A 19,079-nucleotide genomic window follows, 5' to 3' on the forward strand; every position below is an offset into this window, starting at 1 on the left:
GCACGCTGGGCCTTCTGCAGTCATATGGTGCTTTTCCACTACAAGATTCCAGCTTTCCTTGTCTCGCCTTTTTTGGTTTTCCATTATAAAAAATATCCGATTTTAAGTCGCTGGCATGTCTGTCGAGGTTCCAAAACCAGGCCCCGCGAACTAAGATGGCATGTGGGTGACTGACGACCACTGATTGGTCAGCAACCTCAGTCACTGCCGACCTCGGATTTGACAGAAAGGATCTTCCTCAAGACCTGATCCAAAACAAATTGTTGGCTTTGTGTTTCTGCGTATTACCTTTACAAAAAAATGATTTTTCTCAAGTTGTAGCTACCTGTAATACTGCCGTGGTCAGTTGGCGAGGTGCAGTCGAATGAATCCAGCGGGATGTCGACGAAACAAAATTAAAGTGGTTCCAACTGCTGGATATTAAGCCATGGGGGGTAAGCTAACGTCCATAGCTAATATTGTGTGTTCATTCATGGAAAACCATAAAAATCACATAGCTCTTTACAAGTGTTGAAGTCCTACTTTGAACGTTTTATTTCTATCATTAAACGCGTATGTGTTGTGATGTAGTGTTAACTATTATTCATGGCCATTAGCAGATTACTTCACATATAAAATACGTTTATTTAACATCTGTCCTTTCATTTAATAAAAAACATTAGTTTGTGATTGCTTATTATAGGAAAACATTTGCGAGTGTAACGTGACAATATATCAGGGTTTTTCAACCTTTCTGAGCCAAGGCACACTTTGTTGTAGAATTTCAAAGCACACTGTCTTTTAAAAATGTTTAAAAGTTCATTCCAGGCAACATTTTTTTAGCTTAAATAATAAGGTCACTAAAATTAGATTGCAAAGGTTTTTCTTCATTTCAGTTTTACTGTCATTTGGTTGGTCTAAGATCAGGTAATGGTGTAATTGTAATCCTGTGCAGTCCTTTGAGACACTTTTGTGATTAAGGGCTATATAAATAAAGTGACTTGATTTGGGATTTTATATTTTTAACCTGTTTCTCATGTTTCACAACATTTTTATTTTGTTTTTCTAGATAAATGATTAGAAAAATAACAACAAATTTAAAATGAGATAAAACTATCTGGTAGTGCAACGATTATTTTTGTATGATATTCTAACTTTTTTTTGTAAATTATAAAAACAACTACCTCAGCAAATTTATGTGCAGGATCTTTAACTTAAATCGTGTTTGCAGTAGTATCTTACTTTGTGCCAGTTCAGCTCGTCTTTCTAGAAAAAACTCAAAATAATGCTGGAAGTGATCAAAAATTATCTGCCAGAGGAATTTTCTTTTTACAACATTCTATCTTTGTTTTTTGTTTTTTTTGGGCGGCAGTGGCTCAGGAGGTAGAGCGCTCGTCTTGGGATCAAGAGATCGCAGTTCGAATCCCGTCTCCTCCTTGTTACATGTCGAAGTGTCCTTGGGTAAGACACTGAACCCCTAATACCCCCAATAAGCAGGTTAGCGCCTTACATGGCTGCACGGCCGCTATTGGGAAATGTGAAGCACACTGTAAAGCGCTTTGGGAAGTCTTGACTTGAAAAGCGCTATATAGATGCAGATCATTTCATTTCATGACAGGAAATTTTTAAAATCACTAAAATATGTGCAAAATGATTACTTTGATCACCAAAATATGTGCACAATTGTTACTTTGATTGGTTTATTTTATTATCCATTGTAATCTTTAAATACATCATCAAACAACTTAAATTATTATTATTGTACGTCATCTTGAAAAGATTCTAACTAATATGTATGATTGGTAGTCTGTTGCGACATATTTTGACACATTTGGTGGTCATTTGAAGAAAAAAAAATTAATACTTTTTTGCAAATACACAATTGGGACATTTCTGCAGTACAAGTCTCAAAGCACATTGGTTTAAAAACACTGCAATATAGAAATCTACAATTGTCCACTGCTACCAGTTACCGAGACTATCTGGATTAGCGCCGAAATGCGCAAGACGGGATTGGTCTAACAAAAAACTATTTTTTTTTTCAAACAAAAAATCTGTCATCATTCCAGGCTTCAACACAGCGCAATCAAGAAATCAAGTCATGTTTATTTGTATAGCCCTTAATAACAAGAAGTGTCAAAGGGCTGCACAGACCATAAAGGCATTCACCTTTGCCATGACATGAGAGGGATGCACCAGCAGACCCAGCCAAAAGACTCGTTCGTGCTCTATTCAATGTTTGCTATTTTATTTTGTGTGCAGATAACATGAATAAATCTTTTTACATATATCTGCTTCCCTTTGTTGTTTTCAAACTGTTTTTTAAAGGTTCCGATAATTGAAATGCTAAAGCCCCCGACATACGAAACCATGACAAAAACGTGTCTTTCAAGTCACAAAACAAAATGTATATTCATATAGCAATACGTTTTAATAGGATTTGGGTCCATCCTGAGACTATCAGGACCTTCAGGTAGGTAGGTGCATTTTAAAATCAGAATTACTTTTATTATCATTAAATTGCTCCAATGAAATTACGGTTGCAGTCAAGTTGGAAAAAAAAAACTAATAAACAGGAAAAACAAAGTTTTTACCTCTAATATGCAGTATTCACATCTGAAATCAAAAATATACACAACCAGGATAATGCACTTAAAACTAACAAGTTAACATGACAACTGAAATACCTTACATTTGCATATTATATATTATGGAAATTAATTCAAGTGTAAATAAAGTAAACGGTACAATGTAAAAACATTTAACAGTATGAAAATGAGGTAAAAAAATACTTACTGACCAAACTACTTTAGAACAAAATACGACATTTATAGAACCATAAGAATAGCCAACATCTAAAAAATACTCTTGCTTAGAAAAGAAGTGAATAGTAACTACAACATCCTAAGCAACATGCATTTATAACTATATATTTCTATTGAAATTTGATTTTGCGGCCCCAAAGACACATTAGTAATTACATTAAACCCCTGTAAAAATTGTTTTCTCCCCTATTGTATACGTTTTTTGATCATTTGAAATTATGTACGCCGTATATGTGACACCTAAAAATATTTACGGTCACAAGTTTGGAGGGAAAATACAGTAAGCAAATTTGATGTAGCGTAGGTCGAAAATTTGACCACAAGAGGGACGATGTCACCCATGTATACAGTGGGACCTCGGTTATCGCGGTAATGGGGACCAAAACCACCCGCGATAAGTGAAAATCCGTGAAGTAGCGGCGCACCTTAAAAATAATAATAATAATAATTTTATTATTTTATTTTATTTTATTTTTTTTTAGACCTGCGAAGCTCTGAACCCGCGAACGTGGAACCACGAAGTAGCGCCGCCCCTTCGAAAATGCGTAAAGAAAATAATAATAATAATAATAATAATATTTTATTTTATTATTATTATTTTTAGACCTGCGAAGCTCTGAACCCGCGAACATGGAACCACAAAGTAGCGACACCCCTTAAAATGCTTAAAAAATATATATATATATATCTCATCTCATCTCATTAGCCGTACCGCTTATCCTCATTAGGGTCGCGGGGGGGCTGGAGCCCATCCCAGCCATCTTTGGGCAGTGGGCAGGGGACACCCTGAACTGGTTGCCAGCCAATCGCAGAATATATATATATATTATTTTATTTTATCATTATTATTTGTTAGGCCCGCGAAGCTCTGAATCCACGAACGTTGAAGCGCGAAGTAGCGAGGTCCCACTGTAGTCTGCCAACAAGGCACTGTATCGTTGTACGACTGCAATGGAAAAGGAGACTCGGAAAAGTAATGGGTGCCCGGGGCGAGGCAAGGCAAAGCATATCGTGGAATAGGGGCTATAGTGAAGCAGTACATGTATTTGATCAGCTGGCAACAGACAGTGGTAACTGCACCAGTGTGTTGTAAAAATAAATACATTAGTTCAGATTGTAACCTCTGGCGCCAACGGCAAACATGTAAGACAACATCCACATCATTCCTACATAAATGAAAAGAGTAAACACAAAAATATACATGAAATAAAGCTCTGTCGGTTGACAGTTTGACCTGACGTTTTAAAAACGCGTGACGCATTATGAAGCACAAAAACAATGGAGACGAAACTGTTGGGCAAATAAGATTGCATATTAAAAAAACACTTGACCTAAAGTTACAATTGTTGAGAGTAAGCCAATTGGAAACAAATAGATACATGAGAACAAGTCTTTACTGAACAGTGTGAAATTTAGTTTTACTGCTCCAAACAAAAACTGAGCGAAAACTCACCGCTTCTTATTCCCCTCAAATGTAGATTGAGCTGCTTCTTAGAGACAATAATTGAATCCAATTCTTTAGACGTTTGATTTATTTTCTGATTATCATTGACAATCATTTTCTGATTTCTACCCTTTTCAAATATACATTTATCGTAATTAAACACAAATCCCTGATCTAGTATTTTTATTACCGTTTTATGCCGTGATCACCTTCACTCGCCATTAATATAATTAAAAGTCTGTATAAATGTTTAGTAGGATAGGAAAGAGGAGTGAAACATTTTCAATATGAACTTGCCACAGAATGTCTTAATTGCAGGCACACTCCCTACCAGTAGACGGCATGCAAGTGGGGGTCCAATCAAAACTCACTTTCGTTTAAGTGTGTATTTGTTTAGTTGAACAAACTTTTGTAAAAAATCTTTCCAAGCATAAACATGGACAGTACTGCTTATGTTATGATATTGTGTTTCATTTAATATTTAAAATGTTGTCATTACTAGAAACCTTTTGTGTTGGCGCTACAAAACATGAAAAATCTCATAAGGCAATGTAAATACTGCTTTAGGAGTCCGCTCAGAAAGTTATGTGCAAGGCTCTCCAGTATCTTGTAATGTCACCCATGCCAAGGACATAAAAATCATAGATGTTAGACATCTGGTATACATTTGACCAGTTGCCGTCAAAATCTTCCGCAAAGGTTAGGCTCCTACTCAAAGTAATAGTCACAGCTTGATCATTATTACAAGGCAGTGTTTATAAGGTATCAATCTTATCAACAGAAATCTTACAGGGAACATAAAATGATGGGACAAAAGTTTCCCTTTGTGTTGGCACCTCAGCAAACAGAGCACGTGATGTGACAATACAGATTGCGGCCGAAAACGACTGTGCCTGTCAATCGAAACAATGAGAGCAAAGAGAAAAGCGTACGGATCTATTGTGCTGTGCGCTTTTAATCACCTCCATCTTTCAGCTGCGCCACAGCAAGGAAGAGTGCGGGAGGTGGGGGGGAGAGCTTTTTGTCTTGTGAAGGCAGCAAATGTGAGCCGCTGGAAGACAGAGCGAAGAGAGGGATTCATCTTAAAAGATGTTGAAATATTCCAAGAAAATGTCTGTGCAAACGTCTCGGGGCTGGCAGCTGCAGGGGGTGTGCACGGTAAAACGCCGGTATGCATTGTTTGCCTTTCTGCACTGCTAGCACCATGCCGTGTCATTCGATAAGGAATTCTCTTACCTAATAAGTCCTGACACTCGCACAACGGCAAAACCTCTCCTCTTCCTCATCACCCCCTACTCACCAACACATACTTAGTAGCCCGACCCGATCACCCCCAACACCTCCACGCTCCCACCTCCCAAAGGGCCTGCCAGTCAATTCTACATCATTTCATTTACTTCCTTGACTGAGATGGAAAATGGCTGACTGTTTGGCCGCATTGGTTTGAAAACATTTGCACAGGGGCCGGTTCGTAGGAAAGAAAATGGCTGAACAGTGCATTTCATTTTTTCTACATGCCGATAGAGAGCAGTAAATCTGATACCTCGACAATACAGGAGGGGGAAAAAGATAACAGGGGTCAATACATTTTTTACTTGTTTGCATTTAACTATAAAATTTATCTTTAATTGTTATTTCTTTATAAAGGGACCATTTCATTCAATTTGTTTTGCAACACTCAAAATATACAAATAAATTGATGTATTTACGAATATAAACTTAATAATATGAATATATAATAATTAGGCGCCCACTGCCCGAAGATAGCTGGGATGGGCTCCAGCACCCCCGTGACCCTACTGAGGATAAGCAATGCGGATAATGAATAAATTCAATTATATAATAATATATATTATATTATAATATATAATAACTTAACTTAACTTAAATCTAAACGGCTGCTAATTTGACTTTTGCACTAGTGGCAGTTTTTTTTTATAGCTTGCCACTCCTTGCACATTTGATCTCTGCACTATTGTTACTTACAGTGTTATTACTTACAGTGTTATTGTTTACAAAATAATGGTACTGTGTACCTGACTTGTTAACCTGACTGCCCATCTTGCACATCTGGTTAGCGTCTCTTCTTGCACTATCGGCACTATGGTAAATAACACAATACAGCTTTATTTATATCTGTACACTGAAGGACACTGAGGGAAACTGTGGGAGTCAGATCCATCGACATTTCGTTCTGTATACACGTGTACTAGAATGACAATAAAGTAGATCTGAATCTGAATCTGAATCTGAATCTGAATAATATAAAATATGAATATTATTTTAATATAAACACTTTTTTCATAGCAATTTTTAAGCCCAACATATTGATCATTTTGTATTAAAAAAACTCACTGCAAAAGGGCTACTTCAGGAGTGTTTATTTGCATGAAGTTTAACATTTTGATAAAAAAGTTAATTTAATAAAGCAAGTACAGACAAATATAGCCAGCTATTTGAATGTTGGCCAAGAGCGGAATGAAAAATATTGTTTTTACAGGGATACAGGAAGGGACACAGGATAAGAAAGACACTAAATAACAACGCAAATTATTATAATTTCATTATTGTGAGGCTCCTTCTAAAGGTTTCTTTTTTTCCTCATGCTGAGATTGAGTTTTTCCTTGCCAGCATGTTGGTTTAGGATCAGGCGATAGTGTAATTGTAATCCTGAGCAGTCCTTTGAGACATCTTGTGATTAAGGACTATAAAAATAAATGTGATTTGACATATTAGTTTTTTTTTTTAACATACTGTATATGTTAGCATTATATCTTTACCATTATGATTTGGCAGGCTGGGTTAAAGCGTCTGAGTAAATGAGTGATTTAATGATTTGGAAGAATTTTTTTTGCTTTTTATATCTTGCTTTTTGTATCATGAAAATGTTGACCTGATTTTAGGAACTTCACTGTTAGATTTCATATTGATTATAGAAGGGAGATAAAGCTTCCTTCAACTTCTGCAAAGACATCTAGGCGCTATTCTTAAATCTAGTCGAGTGCAATCGTTTGCCTAAAACAGCGTGTCTGTGAATTCTGTTTTAAGTACAATAGCATTAGGGCAGTTTGTTCCCTGGAATGTTCTCCGGTTGAGGAAATGAAGTCAGCAAATACAGCTTTGGGAGGGGCACTAGAGACATCCTGTGGACATATTCAAAACCAAAGGTCATTGTTTGACGAGATAGCGGCTTATCTTTATTTTGTGCTTCTCTCATCAGCTTTGTCTCTCAGGTCGGATTAAGTCAGTTAGCGGGCCTGATCCGGCCCGTGGGCTGTAGTTTGCTGATCCCTAATCAACAGAATATTTTGCACGACTGTTTACCTTTGCTTCTGTGAGTCTATAAAAGACTCATCAGCATGATCTCATTAAACCACAGATTTTGAATGTTAGCCAACATTTCGAGTGTCCACAAGCACTCGAGAATAAAGCACAAAATCGAGAGGCCATATTGATCGCACAATACAATCGTAAATTGTTATTATGCACATACACAAACATAATCAAAGCTCAACTCTGCAGTGGGTGTTGAGGTTAGGAACAAAGGATGCAATTATGTGTAAACATCGCGCAATATGATAGGGACCTTACAATAATTATTACAATTTTGTCTTACTGCATTTATACAAACTTCACACTAATAGTTAAAATATCCCATTACTACGAAAAAGGGCTCATTAAAATCACTTCAGAAACAAAACGTCCTCTTGTCATTGTCATGTGCTCAGAGGCACAAAGTATCATGATCCTTATAGTTCTATGTTCAAATGTATTTTTTATGATGGTGTGGAAAAACATTTACTGGAATGATTGATTTGTGGGTGTGATTACAGCAGCATGTGCCAAAAATGCTTACTCTTTACCTGCACAGATGAATAAAACATCGCCCTTCACCAAATGTGCTGCTTTTAATGTCACAAAAACAACAATAATTGAAGCCTTTGATACTGCAAGTCGATTCTACTTCTATCCTTCAAGCTTAATTGCATCATTTTGGACCTACTAAAAACAACACAAAACAAGTAAAATATTTTCTTATATGGAGATCGGGGCTGTTTAGTAGAAGGTGTTTATTTTATATGAGGCGACTAAGGGATTTTTAAACTAAATTTTCTGCCATGGTGGCCCAACAATTAGCATTTTCAAGTAATTGCGCAGTTAAGCATTGCCACTTGCCTAATGTTTCTTAGACATAAAGGCCAGTAGCCATCAATTTTGTATTTGTATTCCCATTTTGTTATTTTTAAACCTACGTTTTACTACCGGAAACCTTCAAAAAATGAAATCCATTTGATGCTGTGGATAATTTTGGCAGACCATGGCTTGCGAAGGACAAGCTTACAAAGGCTGTGTTCTAGGTTGCACTGGAAAACGGCAGTGAATGCACTTCTGGCTCCTATTTAATATCAGATGTAATGTGAGTGGTTATTCTAGATTGCACCATTTTCAGAGTGAAATGAGGGTGTGCATATTGCGCATCTACAATAACCATGTTTTTTTTTATACTTGCCCCCTCTATAAAACCCCACTTCAATTAAGAGGCATCATATGAGAAATAGTACGTGTGTCTGTGTTTAAAATGGAATTGTATACATTTACTACATAAAGGTAACAGAAAATGTTTAATTTGGTCCAGTCATGGCTCTGCAGCGTAGAGGTTCAATCAAACTCTGCACTCCCGTATCTAGCCTCCACCGACTTGTTGGGACAAGCCGGGAGAAAATGGACTGCTGGTGATTGCTGAACTACCGGGGAGGAGGTGCTGTTTTTGCCTCCTATCTGTCAGTGTGGCTTATGCATGTCAGCCTGGTATCTTAAAACAACACATGCCAGCAGTTCGCTTTAGCAAACTGCCAAGATTTTGGCAAAGGTAGTAAGGAGCAACTTCTGAAAAACAAAAAACAAAAAACACTAGAAGCTTTGCATCACCCACTCATAAGCACTGATAGAAAATACACATGCAGTACTTAAAACAATTCTGCATTATTTTTGTTTTGTTTTTAATTCACTTTTATGTTGCTTTGCTTGCAGGGAGCCTAGTTGGTCAGACAAGAAAAAAGGAGAAGAAAAGTTTAAGGCAAATGTGGCACAACAAGTAGTACGTAGGTAAATGTGCAAAATGTGACTTTACATCTTTGAGAACTTAAACATGATTGTGATCAGAGGTGGGGGTTTTTTTACCAGGCAAACCAGGTAGTTGCTTGGGGTCCCCACTGAGTGGCAACAGAGAGTCAAAATTTGCATTGCAGTTGATGGGGAAGTTGAGTGAAGAATTGAAAATTGTGTTTTGAGACCTTCATTATGAAGAGAAACTATCCTTCCGGGAATGAAAAAAGAAAGAATACACGAAGAAGAGGAGAGGGCCCAGAGTTTGTACTTGTGAAATTGTGTTGTGTGGGGGGTCGGGCAGTGGTGGGGGGCCCCCAATAAATTCCTGCTTGGATCCCACAAGACCTTAGAATCGCCACTGGTTGTGATCACAAAAAGCTGAATGCATATTTTCATACATTTTTGAAAGCATATTTTTTGTTACACATAGCAGCACAGCCACTAGCAGTTGCGTACTGGCGCTCTTAAAAACAATTTTAACGTTTTTAGAACGGATAATTGGGTGCAACGAGTCATTTACTTTTAAAATAGAAAGAAACGTTTTTGTAGGGCAGGGCCATTTGGCCAAGATTCAATATCTTGATTAGTTGTAAAAAAAAAAAAAAAAAAGTTGGATTGCGAAACCTTCCTTACAAAAAAAAAACAATCACTGAACACAAACCTAAAAAGGAGATTGTGTATTATAATGTGCCTTCTAGAGGTAAAAAAAATGAAGTAAAATACATGGATTTAAATGACTAGGAAAAATACATTATAATAAACTTGAATCGTTTAAAATACCTGTCGGTCAAGAAATTGCATTTATTTTACGTACCATAAGACTCGCATAGAGAATGCTGATATTATAGTCTGCCATCTCACTCCAATGGGTGGCCAAAAAAGCTGAAAACCTTGTGAAAGGCTGGGCGCAAAAACGCGCAAAAAAAACCAGTGCAGTTTGGTCATTTTGAGTCTGTAGCATTCTTGCTTGCGCTTTTTGGCACTTATTTATAGGTACAAAATACATAACAATGACACCTAATGGTCAAATAATGTACTGACCCTTTAACATTCATAGCTTAAAAAAACAACACCCATTTAAAGCTTGTGGTTAACCAATTTGTTGTATTTAATAGCCTAAACAAAATATGTGCTGTAATCTACCCTATCAAGCATTCTACCACTTATACAAAAACCTTTAATGTAAATTTAATTGACCCGATTTTGCAATTTAGCTAATTTTACAATTGTCAATATTTGAAAAGGCGTATTATTCAAAATAATTTGATTCATTAACCAACCTAAATTATTCGCCTTAAATATTAAAGCCATTTCATTATTAAGTAAATTTATATCATTTAATCGTTCTACAACCAAGTCGACCCTTATTTTAAATGATGAACATTAAAAATAAGTTGATCCATAAAAATTGAAAAAAAAAATTGTGATAAAATTGAAAAAGCAATTTTCCTTTTAATAATAGCGATATATATTTTCATGACCTAAACCAAAAATACTTTGTTTATCCAAGCCCAGCAGATGAACTATACTCGCAGAAGTTTAGAGGTTTCAGATGAGAAACCAATGAACTACACGCAGCAAATAGAGTGAAATGGGTCTCACAGAGACAAGAGCGGAAACTGAAAAAAACTAATCAACAACAGCTAAATTACTTAAAGATTTTTAGTCTGCTTTCAAGAACAAGAAATGGCATTAACAGTATGTTTTTAATTTGGGCCAATTGTCAAAAACAATTCCATAATCATGAACGATAAGCAGTTGACCTGATAATCAAATTATTGATTAGATTTTTGGCATGCTGAAAAATTTTGAGTGAGCTTTGCCACATTTTTTTAAACCAGCTGCAATCGGTCAAAAAACATCTTGTAACAGTTGACTGTCGGTTTCCAGGGCAATCTTTGCTCTCCACAAAGCATAATTTCAAAGTGTCAACAAAATACCCAGAGATGCCAATATACAGTATCAGCTGCCAGTAGTCACCTTGCTTTGAAACACAATAGCCTTGCAGAAAATGCAATATCTATTTTACAATACTGGCTCGCCAAACAAACACCTTTATTACACCAACTCGCGCTGGGCCTGACATAGCTGGAAGACCACAGCCAGGCATTGTAATGGGCAATCATCTTGCCCATTCATGGCGGGGAAAAAAATATCCAGTTTCGGCATGTGGATGAAAAACAGCACGAGACAATCTAAACGCAGCGTGTCAATGCTGAATTGCCGAGTGTGTGTAATGACAAATCATCCTACAAATACCCTGAGTGCCAGACTGGAGTGAAAATGGATTTTTTCCTTTCGCATTTTTTCTGCCGTACATATTATTGCTCACGGGAAGCCAGCGTTCATCTAACACACGTTAGCCATTAAAGGGAAATAAGTGAGGCTATTTCTCGTTGGGCTAATCTGCAAGTACAGGAATACATTAGCATTCAGTGGACGGGGTGTGTCATTTGTCATTTTTACCACTGCAGTGTCAGGCCTGAATTTTATACACGATAAAACACCATTACCTTCTCTAACCCACAAAACATTCAGGTAATGAGGATTTTCACCCCTAAAATACACTGAAGTCACACAAAAACATCATAATCAACTATGAATAACCTGTAAAATTACTATCAAATGTTTCACTGTCACACAACCGTTTCCCTTAGTCTTGCAGACATTAACCGTATGAGCTGTCAAACAGCCTGAGCAGGTGCGTTGAGACAGGACTTTGGGAAAAATAGTCTTCTCCGCGTCAGGTAGTGTAAAGGCATTACATAATGCACTGTTGAGGATCGCAGTGATTTACCAAGCAATGCTTTCAAGCTTTCAGGAAATGTAATTAAATGTAAGCGTCACATCGTTGCAATCTGACACGGAACAAACGCTGAATCCCATGTCACTGCAAAGATGAGGGAACGCCTGTGTCACTTGAAATAAACAACTGAGTTGTAGGAAATCTATGACAGTAAATTACAGCAGCATGCCATTACCAAGGGACTGTTGGCAAAGTGGAATCCTCAATGTCAAACTTTCAGTAATCCACTTACACGACCATAGCTCAGTTGCTACACATAAAAATCTCTGACTTGAATTTAATCAGCGGTTGTTACCCTAAATGATATTATCCCATTCCCAAATATCTTTTAGGGTATAACGTCAAGAATATCATATTTAGTGACGTACGTTATTTGAACCTCTGCTGATTATACACCCAAATAGGTATAGTCTTAGAATACCTGTGATCAAATATAGTATGTACCTTAAAATGACACTTAATGTTGTTAAAAATGATGTATGTTCTGAAAATTTGTGTTAAGCGTTTATGAACAGTTGAAAAATACATGTGGATCAAGATGATTTTATTCTGTTCAACCGCTTAAATAATCACTGATAAATTCAGCACACCATTTTGTTCAGTGTACAAGAAAGTACACCATATTTTCCAAACTATTGTTTGCATACAGCAGATTTTTAAACCCAATGCCCACCATGCGTAGAGGAAAACCATTAAACTCCGTATTTTGGCATCTACATTTCAGAAACACTGATGATTTATATGGTGGTTTGTAAAATTACTACGAACACTCAAGATTTTTTTTTCCCCGGAAGTGTTTATTTATTGTCCAAACCTGCAGATTCTTCCCTGTCACCCTAGTTGAGTGATTTATAGCTTTAAACTTAAAATTGGAATTATAGGCTGTTCTGTTATGATCATGTGAAACATATCGATGATGTGTTTGTGGGTGCAATTCTGCATTGACTCAAGCAAACTAGAATCTTTGAGTCGATTTCAAAAGGAGTTCGTAGTTTTTTTTCCCCGCTCCAAGCTAGAATTGTATTCTACAGTAGCATCATTTTGAGGTAGCATCATCTTCCTCTAAGCAGAAAAAAAGTGTTGTCTAATCATGCAACAAAGGCTAGCATTATGTTTGTCTGCATCAAAAGCAGGTTAGGAGTTTCTTTTAAGAGTTTAGCTGCACACAGGCCACAGGGTTTGAACCGCATTAATAGTAACGCATCATAGCTTGAAAATATGGTATGGACCATGGGTTGCCAACCTTTATGGACCTGAGAGCTACATCTTTTTTCCTTAAATGCATTTCTGAAATAGCAACTTATGATATTAGGGTACTATGTTGTTACAGTGTTATGTTATTACCAAGTTGTAATGATTAGAAGTAGGGTAAAAAAAGAACAGTCATCCACCAAAACCCTTGTTTTTAAAGACACTGATAAATGTTGGTGATTCCTCATGCCAGTTAGAAATGAAATGAAGTCATTATTACCCATCACTGGTGAGCTATTTTCAAAATCAGTCCGCAGGCCACTCAGATGGTCTTAAGGGGCTACCTTGTGCCCGGGCAACACATTGGAGACCCCTGGTATAGACAGATTTATTAGGCATGATTAGGTAGATAACATCTGCTAAAAGGCATAGTTGGATTCCATTAGTTCAGTTTTAGCACTCTCTGGTGGCTAGTAAACCTGTTCAGGCTCACGCTAGTGTGCTAGTGTTTTAAAAGTCAATAACGTGTTGAGGGCATAATAATCAGTAAACATATTTGCAGTATTTTGCAACCTTCTATGAAAACTTAAATAATACCAAAACTAGCTTAGAAGTGTGTGCACTTGCAGGGCAAACAGGTAATACTTGAAAATATTAAATTTTCAATAAATAATAGGGTCCAAGAATGGGTTGCCGAAAACAAAATGGAAAATTCAAAACGTGACGATTTCTGAATGCCAAAATTAAATTTTCAAGTGACACTTCTATACTATCTCCACTGGATTCACAACATAAGGTCTGGCCACAATTCAACCAGAGGGAGCAATAGTGCCCAGAGGGACAAGATTCTTTGGAATGATACGGCTGAAACGCAACATTCCCTTATGCTGTCCTTGAGCTGCACTGCGATAAGTCATCTGATCTCAAGCCTCTTGTTTTAAAAAGACAAGAGGCAGCCTTTTTGTACGCATATCTGATTTTAAAATGAAAACTTTGCCCACCTGACCTTGCCGTTTGTGTCATTGCCTTATTGTCACTAAAATCTCCATGTTCACAATGATTATAGTATAGACAGCAGTAGGATTATACTTTGACTCTTGCAAGGGCGACAAATTTTCAAGAGAGCCTTGCATTTTTACTAAGGTTAGCTCCAAGAATTAGGAACGGCTCTGTGTGTTTGTGTGTACGTGCGTGTTTTGAGCTGCATTAAATGTGTTGAAACAAATTAAATTATATCACCTTACATGCACCTTGGACAGATCGGGACGGCCATAGACAACCATGAATAAGTAATTTACAGCTTTGGAGTATCTTCGATCAACATCACATGCCTATTTATAGCATAGGTGTCAATCTAAACGATTGTATGGTACGTTATAGAAATTTTTGCTAAAAACATTGAAACATGATGGGGCACCACGGCGGCGCAGTGGTTAGCGCGTGTGCGGCACAGTTCTGAGGTCATGAGATCGAACCTGTTGTTTCGAGTTTGCATGTTCTCCCAATGCTTGCGTGGGTTACCTCCGGGCACTCCGGTTTCCTCCCAAAATCCAAAAACATGCATGTCAGGTTAATTGACCGGTCCAAATTGTCCCTAGGTGTGAATGAGCGTGCAAATTGTCCGTCTCTGTGTGCCCTGCTACTGGCTGGCAACCAGTTCAGGGTGTCCCCTGCCCGAAGATAATTGGGATCGGCTCCAGCACCCCCATGACCCTACTGAGGATAAGCGGTGCATATAACGGATGGATGGATTGAAACATGATCGCAGTCCTTTTTATTGTATTATTATTATTATTATTATTATTATTATAACTTAGGCCAGTCTTCAAAAATCTTTATGACATGTTTTACCCTGGAGTTCCATGTCCAATCTCATTGCATACAATGTTTCACAACATTAATATTAATGACAATGAAGACAATTCTATTCTATTCAGAAATGAGTCCGATTTTTTTTGACATAATTTTTTTTGGTCTACCTTAAGTAAAATTACCTTTGTTTCAGGAAACGTTATTTTCAGAGACCCTCGTTCACAAAATCTTGTAAATTACAAACCATTTTGTATAAGTCTTCGCATTGGTTTGTTATATGATTATTGGTGCTGAATTTTGTCATAGTAGTATAGATTTATGAGTGGTAACATGGCTAAATCAGTAGCTAAAAACAGAAACAACTTAGGAATCTACAACTCGCAATACCAGAAAGCAACATGTACAAAGGTGTAATCATGTCATCGAAATGACAGAAATGTGACAAGTGCCTTGCAGACCTGGGAGGAATATTTGACGAGAATCACGGAACCAAAACAAGGATCGTCGACATGCCAGTGCGCAAGGACAGGGCGAGTGAAGGAATTTTCCAACACCCTCAGTAAATCAAGTCAAGAACTAACAGATTGAAAACCAGCTTCAACCCAGGGAAGGAAATCAGCCTTAACACTGGTAAACTGTGCTTTAGACAAGGATAATGCAATAATAACAAGGAATGTAATTTGTTTTATAGTATAACCCATTACTTTCTCTTCTTCTGCACTGTGGTACTTTATCTTATTGCAAATTACCTTGCACCATCAGGGTGGCACTCTTTGACTTGTTGTGCATTTTACAAGTAACAATGAATAGACATTTTATTGTACTTTTTCACTTATTTAATAAAATCCCCAAACAAAAAATATGACTTGGGCTGGATGGGATGTTTTTGTTTTGTGGTTTTAGTTTTACCTGTACACATTTGAGTAACTCAGGTTTGAAAAGTAATCGGGGAATTGGTTTTACAATTCTGGCATATGGCACTCACGCACATTACGAAGTCACCTCGAACCTCAAAACCATTTTCCTCATGAAACTATGCTAGGGTCATTCGTGTTGTTTAGAATAGTGTTTCTCAGCCCTTTTTGAGACAAGGACACACTTTTTTATGATTAAAATATCTTTGAGCACATAGTTCAATGAAAATGTTTAAAATTAATTGTTGGCGCAAGTTTTGTGGGGGTGGAGGAGGAGACAGATGGTTAAACTTAAATGATCACTTTGCCTGAATTGAAAGTACAATGTTTTTGTTATCATTTGTGGTTACTGTGACTTAGAAGATAATACATGTCGTCATTTTAGTGGATAATTATGCTGTAATGTGATGTTTATGATTTTCAAGTTGTACTTTTTTTTCCCTATTTTCATTTTTTTTCTCCAAAAAACATTACTAAAAATGAGCAAGAATTATCTGCTAGTTGAACATTTTTTACTAAGTTTTAACTTTTTTCTGTGCTATTTTTAATTGAAATAATAAAAATCAACAACAAAATAAATTAGACCCAAGAAAAGTAGTTTACTTCCTTGTACTACTTCATAACCACAAAATTAGTATATAAAAAATCTAAGTCAAGTCATATTTATTTATATAGCCCTTTATTACAAAAAGTCTCAAATGGCTGTACAGAACACAACAACAACAAAATAACTAGTAAAATATAACATTGGCTTTAATATTTTTTTTAGGTTTTCTGAATTTACCAGATTTGTTTTTATATCCTTGATAGTACCTGAAAGATTCAATGTCAAAATAAGACTTTTATAGATGACAAGGGGTCTTTTCCATAGCAAAACACATTAATTCACAAACGATAAGAAAAATGATTTTTATGTTTGGCATTGAATGTGTTAAGTGGTTTATTTTAACAGGTGAGTGAAAGCAGTTTTACACATGAACCGACTCACCACGCTATAAAACCTGAGTGATTTTAAAAAAAAAAATGATTTTTTTTTTTTTTGTTCTTGAATCGCCTTACTGGTCTGAAATGAATTGAATAAAAAATGAAAAAAAAAATACCAGTAATGGAACAAACTGATGAATATTACAGTTACTTTGATGATCACTGTAAGGAAGCAAAAGCACTAAACAATTCTGTGGTTTTTGCAAAGATAAAATGGTGCAATTTCCTGCCGCACACGCTAATGTGCCCTGGCACACTGGATGAAAAACATTGTTCTAGTCACTTGAGTCAATCAGGTTTGACAGCAGTGTTTCTCATACCATAGGAAGATGATAGCAGGCCGCCAAGGTTTAATTGACCTTGTCAGAGTCTCAAACTTGTATCATTAAAAAGACATAATAATATTTTTAAATATATATAAATGTGAGGCTCATCAAATAAACTTTTAATTTCTCATTACACAAAATATCGCCAATGCCACGGTGTGTTTTTTTGCTAGGAATCTCTTTCAGTCAGCCCATCCCCCCGTGCAAATCACACACTCTCATTTGGTTGTTGCGGTGTTTGTCCCGCCCTTCCTACACTGTGATTAGAGGGCTGGATAAAATGTGATATTGACAGGTGTCACATTTTCCCTTAGTTTACATTTTTAAACTCTCTGCGACCAAAATAACAGAAAACAGAAAATCTGCCCAGCATCTAGTTGCACTGCTATTGTTTATGAAAGAGCGTAGAAATGCAGCTCTACCATTGCAAGTACATAATTACAAAAATAAGCTGAAAGAACTCTTGGTGAACATAGGCCCTATCTGTAGCCATACATGCCAACCTTTTGACATTAAAAAGCGGTAGATTTTATTGCACACTCGATTCTTACACACGACACACAATACGTCTCCAGAATACTAAAAAACAATAAACAAGGTGCTCGTTTAAAAGCGTTGGCAAACTATAATCAAATCGGAAATGTAATGCAATCGTTGGATGGTGATGTGAAATTCACGGACGTAACGTTTGTATCAGCCGGCTCTTGGGAGTGAACGACAGGCGCCGGCTCCCCACCGATCAAGAGTTCCCTTCAAGACGCTTTTTTCCTCTTGGGTTTGGACATTATGCTTTTTTTCAATGGATTCTTTGTTGGTGAGGCACAGCGGCTGAGTGGTTAGCGCGTCCGTGGCACAGTTCTAAGGTCATGAGATCAAACCTTCCAGTGTGGAGTTTGCAAGTTTTGCCCATGCTTGCATGGGTTTTCTCCCATATTCCACATTCTCCAGCTCAGGAGGTAGCGCGCTCGTTTTGGGATTAAGAGATCGCAGGTTCGATTCCTGGCTCCTCCGTGTTATATGTCGAAGTGTCCTTGGGAAAGACACTGAATCCCTAATACCACCAATAAGCAGGTAAGCCCCTTGCATGGCTGACTCCCTATTGGGGTGTGACTGTGTGTGTGAATGGGTAAGTGTGAAGCACATTGTAAAGCACTTTGGGAGGTCTTCATTGACTTGAAAAGCGCTAACTAAATGCAGACCATTTACCAGTTACCATTCCAGGTTAATTGGCCGGTCCAAATTGTCCCTGTATAAATGAATGAGTGAGCGAGTGAGTTGTCAGTCTCTGTGTGCCCTGCGACTGGCTGGCAACCATTTCAGGGTGTCCCTTGCCAACTACCTGGGATGGGCTCCAGCACCTCCATGACCCTACTGAGGAAAAGCAGTGCAGATAATGGATGGATGGATATATAAAGGTTAAGTTGTCTCAGTTTTAGTGTTTTTTTAATGAGACTGTTCTCCCACCACAAAATTATATCGTAGCAAACATGTTATGAGTTGGTTTTGAGATCCAGGCAAAACGCACACCACGAGGTCATTCATCACCACATAACTATTTTCTCTTATAAAATTATGCCGTCAGCCCCACAATGCTTAGGTCGAGGGTTCAACTCCAGTTAGGGGCCTCCCTGTGCAATGTTTACATGTTCTCCCCATGTCTGCGTGGGTTTCCTCACACATTCCAAAATA

The 19,079-nt window shown here is 37.2% G+C and overlaps 1 protein-coding gene across 1 annotated transcript in view; it reads right to left on the reverse strand.

The window, feature by feature from the left end:
* The window catches only part of rerea (arginine-glutamic acid dipeptide (RE) repeats a), a 206,638-nt gene that overhangs the window by 186,331 nt on the left and 1,228 nt on the right, over positions 1-19,079 (reverse strand). The window lies entirely within an intron of this gene.

This window comes from Urocampus carinirostris, chromosome 3, assembly GCF_059441175.1.
Source record: "Urocampus carinirostris isolate Australia breed hairy pipefish chromosome 3, RoL_Ucar_1.0, whole genome shotgun sequence".
NCBI lineage: Eukaryota > Metazoa > Chordata > Actinopteri > Syngnathiformes > Syngnathidae > Urocampus > Urocampus carinirostris.